A 4,871-nucleotide genomic window follows, 5' to 3' on the forward strand; every position below is an offset into this window, starting at 1 on the left:
AATATCGTCGTAACTTTGCCCTTTTCTATCAATTGCTCGACAGTAATTTGTTCACCCACCGTATTATTTGCTATCATGGGAGAAGCCTCTAGTGAAACCTATGGCCCTCGGGTCTATATTCCACAATATTAGTTTCCAATCTACTATTTTTTGCAAATCTTTTACTTTCCGATCTATAAACCAAAAACCCAAATTTTTTTACTTTATCGTTTGTTTAGTTTCATCTGTGTCTATCAGATCTCACTTTTGCAAGTAACCATGAAGAGATTGACAACCCCTTTTCGCGTTGGGTGTAAGTTATTTGATTGTTTGTGCAGGTATTGGTGATTTGTGCATTGTCTCCTACTAGATTGATACTTTGGTTCTCTAACTAAGGGAAATACTTATCTCTACTTTGCTGCATCACCCTTTCCTCTTTAAGGAAAAAACCAATGCAAGCTCAAGAAGAAGCAGTCAGGCTTGCCGTCATAGCGCTGAGGCAGATCTGGCTTGAACTTGTCGGGCCAAACAACGTTGCACAACTCCGGGGTGAAAGCACTGTGACGCCCCGAGACCGCTGCACGAGGTGTCTTCCAGTTATTCGTTGTTGTTGCCTTGTCATTTGCTTGCGTGTCGCATCTTAGCATGCCATCATGTGCATTGCATCATCATGTTTTCAAAACTTGCATCCGTCCCGGTCTCCTCGTTCTCTCCGTTGTCCGTTCTGAGTGCAGACACCCTTGCACGCGCCCGCGGCACGTCCGAAATATTATTTTATAAGTGGCAAAAAATGTTCTCGAAATGGGATGAAAGGTGGCGTGTGGTCTTATTATAGTGTAGATAGACCGCCTGTCAAGTTTCATCACATTTGGACTCTGTTTGATGCCCCAACGGATAACTATTACGGCAGTATAGCCGGTCTTTTCGTCGGACGTTTTCGGTCTCTGGAAATCATGCCGTGCTGCATCTTTCCCCTCTTCTCTTAGACCAACCCGCTCTCCACAGTCCACCTAGGCCCATGCCTACCCCTATTTGCACAGTGCATCGGACCCTCCTCGCGCGCGCGTCCGAAAGCTGTCCCGGACCCGACCCGGGCAGTCATCACCGTTGGGTCCGGATCATCCCCAAACATATACAAAACATTTCCGTTTTCTTATTTGGGCTACCTAACCTATTAATCTCGAACCGTCCGATTTTTATCGGAGGGACCAAATAGTCTAACATCTAATCCCCTACCTATAACCAGACAAAACCCTAAAATTTAGGAGCTGTCCCATCCAACAAATCCCCTCACCCCCGCCGCCAGTCCTCTTCTTCCTCGGGATCCACCGCGAGCCAACCACCTCTCCACCTCGCTTTCCCCACCGGACCAATCCATCCCAGCCATCCCAATCCCCATGAAGATCCTTCTCGCCACCACCCGCAGCCTCTCCTCCTTGCTACGCGGGCTGCACGAGCACAGCAGCCGCTCGGGCACCAGACCCCGCTCCCGCCCGGATCGAGGCCACCGCCGCTCCTCCCGTGCGCCTCCCGTCACCGCGAGCCACTGGCGAGCAGTAGCGCCAGGTCAGCCAGCCCTGTTTTCCCTCTTCTTCCCCTGCTCCTCTTCCTCTTTCCCTCACGCGCCCCTCTCTCTGGACCTGCAGGAACCATGGATCCCGAAGCCATGGCCGCGCCTCCCGTCGACCTCCGCCATGGTTGGCCGCAGCTCCCTCGCCGCCGTTTGCACCAGGCCAGCCGGGTGACGGACGAACCCGTCCTCCCACGTCCATCCCCGCGTCCCGCTCGTCCCTGAGCTCCCCTACTTCGCCAAGTCCGTGGCCGCCGCATTGCCTCGTCGCTGGAGCCCTGCAGGAGCACCAGCCAGCGCCACCATCATCGGAGATGGGCTTCCGCCGGCCGGATCTGACGCCCTAGAGATTCGCGCCGCCGGCGGACCTCCTTCCTCCGCCCCAAGTCCCTCGACCCACCGTTCGGAGCCCACCTCCTTAATGTCCCCGGCGCCATCGTGCATCTGCTTCCTCTGCTTCAAGGACGACCGCAGCGCCAAGTCCCGCTCGATCCAGCCGCTCCGTTGACCGTGCCTCTGCCTCCAGATCACCCGGCCCAGCGCGCCTCCCCAGCCCATTGCGCAGCCGGCCCAGCAACCGACCCAAGCCGCCCTGTCGGCCTCCCTCCTCCACCGAATGGGCCGAGGCCCATGGCGAGGCCAGCTGCGCGCCCTCCTTTTTTTCCACTGTTGGGCCAGCCTCTGATTCGGCCCATATATGTTTTTTACAGATCTGCGATTTTCCTAATTATCCAGGGAATTGTAGTTTTACAGTTTAGCTCCTAAACTTCATGCATATCCTAACTAATTAACCGTGCATCGGAATAAAACAAACTTTATATGAAAAATGCTTAGAATTTTGTCTAGTTTCATAATTTGCAACTTTCATCTATGTTTAAAATGTTTAACTTGCTGTTTGCATTAATTTGCTCCTATGCCATGTTAAAATGCTTTATTTCATAACTAAATAACCGTAACTTGGTTTTTAATAAACTTTATATGTAAATGGGGTGGAAAAATGCCTAGTTTAACATGGTGCACTCATCTAGCATGTTTAACAACTCTAAAATTATGTTTAGGTCAGAACAATACCAACTCTAAAATTTGCATGTGGGGGTTTACCGGAATCGTTGTTTGATGTTTCCGGCCTCATTTAAACTTGCCTAGATAGGTAGTTTTGTTGTGCTTCACCCCTTGCCATGCTAACCAACATTTAATATTGTTGAGTACCTAAATGAGAGAAAACTAAATAATTGTTGTGGTGTTTCATCAATATGCAACTCGTTGCATATTGAGCTCCACTTAACTTGTTGTTTTGTTTGTGCACCTTGCCATGCCATGCATATTAAACCGGACATGCATCATACTTGGTTGTGCATCATGCCATGTTTGTGTGATGGTAGTTTACCATGTTGTTTGCTTCTTTCTGGTGTTGCTTCTTTGGGTTGGTTCCGACAACGTCGCGTTTGTGAGGATTCGTTTGACTTCATCCGTTTGTCTTCATGGACTCGTTCTTCTTCCTTGCGGGATCTCAGGCAAGATGACCATACCCTTGAAATCACTTCTATCTTTGCTTTCTAGTTGTTCACTCTATTGCTTTGCCGCGATACCTACCACCTGCTATATCATGCCTCCCATATTGCCATGTCAAGCCTCTAACCCACCTTGTCATAGCAAACCGTTGTTTGGCTATGTTACCGGTTTGCTCAGCCCCTCTTATAGCGTTGTTAGTTGCAGGTGAAGATGGAGTTTGTTCCTTGTTGGAACATGATTATTGTTGGGATATCACAATATCTCTTATTTCATTAATGCACCTATATACTTGGTAAAGGGTGGAAGGCTCGGCCTTATGCCTGGTGTTTTGTTCCACTCTTGCCGCCCTAGTTTCCGTCATACCGGTGTTATGTTCATTGATTTTGCGTTTCTTATGCGGTTGGGTTATAATGGGAACCCCTTGACAGTTCGCCTTGAATAAAACTTGCCCAGCAAGGCCCAACCTTGGTTTACCATTTGCCACCTAAGCCTTTTTCCCTTGGGTTCTGCAGACTCAAGGGTCATCTTTATTTTAAACCCCCGGGCCAGTGCTCCTCTGAGTGTTGGTCCAAACTAGAGCACCGTGCGGGGCCGTCCCTTGGCAACTTGGGTTATGTTGGCCCCCGTACGCTTAGCTTATCCGGTGTTCCCTGAGAACGTGATATGTGCAGCTCCTATCGGGATTTGTTGGCACAGCGGGTGGTCTTGCTGGTCTTGTTTTACCATTGTCGAAATGACTTGTAACCGGGATTCCGAGTCAGATCGGGTCGTCCTGGGAGAAGTAATATCCTTCGTTGACTGTGAGAGCTTGTGATGGGCTAAGTTGGGACACCCCTGCAGGGTTTTGAACTTTCAAAAGCCGTGCCCGCGGTTATGGGCAGATGGGAATTTGTTAATATCCAGCTGTAGAGAACTTGACACTTAACTTAATTAAAATGCATCAACAGCGCGTGTAGTCGTGATGGTCTCTTTCCGGCGGAGTCTGGGAAGTGAACACGGTTTTGGAGTTATGCTTGATCGTAAGTAGATTCAGGATCACTTCTCGATCACTTCTTGTTCACGACCGTGCTATGCTTCTCTTCTCGCTCTCATTTGCGTATGTTAGCCACCATATATGCTAGTGCTTGCTGCAGCTCCACCTCACTACCAACCTTTTCCTACCCATAAGCTTAAATAGTCTTGATCGTGAGGGTGTGAGATTGCTGAGTCCCCGTGACTCACAGATTACTTCCAAAACCAGTTGCAGGTGCCGTTGATACCAGTGCAGATGACGCAACTGAGCTCAAGGGGAGCTCGATGAAGATCGTGTTCATTGTGTTGTTTCGTTTCCTTTTGATCAGTAGTGGAGCCCAGTTGGGGGGATCGGGGATCTAGCATTAGGGGTTGTCCCTCTTTATTTTGGTTCCGTAGTCGGACCTTGAATGTATTCTGGATGATGTAATGCTATATTTTATGTATTGTGTGAAGTGGCTATTGTAAGCCAACTCTTTATCCCTTTCTTATTCAGTACATGAGATGTGTAAAGATTACCCCTCTTGCGACATGCCTACTATGCGGTTATGCCTCTAAGTCGTGCTCCGAGACGTGGGATATATAGTCGCATTGTGGGTGTTACAAGTTGGTAATCAGAGCCTTCCCTGACTTAGGAGCCCCTTGCTTGATCAAATCGTTGACGTTGTTGAGTCTAGAACAAAATGTTTTGAGTCTTAGGATTATATATATATATCGGAGAGTAGGATTCTTTTTACTCCTCAGTCCCTTCGTCGCTCTGGTGAGGCCTCCTGACGTAGAGTTTTGACTCTTCTCTTCT

General features: G+C 48.9%; 1 long non-coding RNA gene across 1 annotated transcript; it reads left to right on the forward strand.

The window, feature by feature from the left end:
* Positions 1 to 960: 960 nt before the first annotated feature.
* Positions 961 to 4,552, forward strand: LOC125521639 (uncharacterized). The gene is made up of 2 exons (XR_007289337.2): positions 961 to 1,545; positions 1,626 to 4,552. It is a non-coding gene; the product is annotated as an uncharacterized LOC125521639 (long non-coding RNA).
* The last annotated feature ends 319 nt before the right edge of the window (positions 4,553 to 4,871 follow it).

This window comes from Triticum urartu, chromosome 7A (assembly GCF_056163025.1).
Source record: "Triticum urartu cultivar PI428250 chromosome 7A, HENAU_Tu73, whole genome shotgun sequence".
NCBI lineage: Eukaryota > Viridiplantae > Streptophyta > Magnoliopsida > Poales > Poaceae > Triticum > Triticum urartu.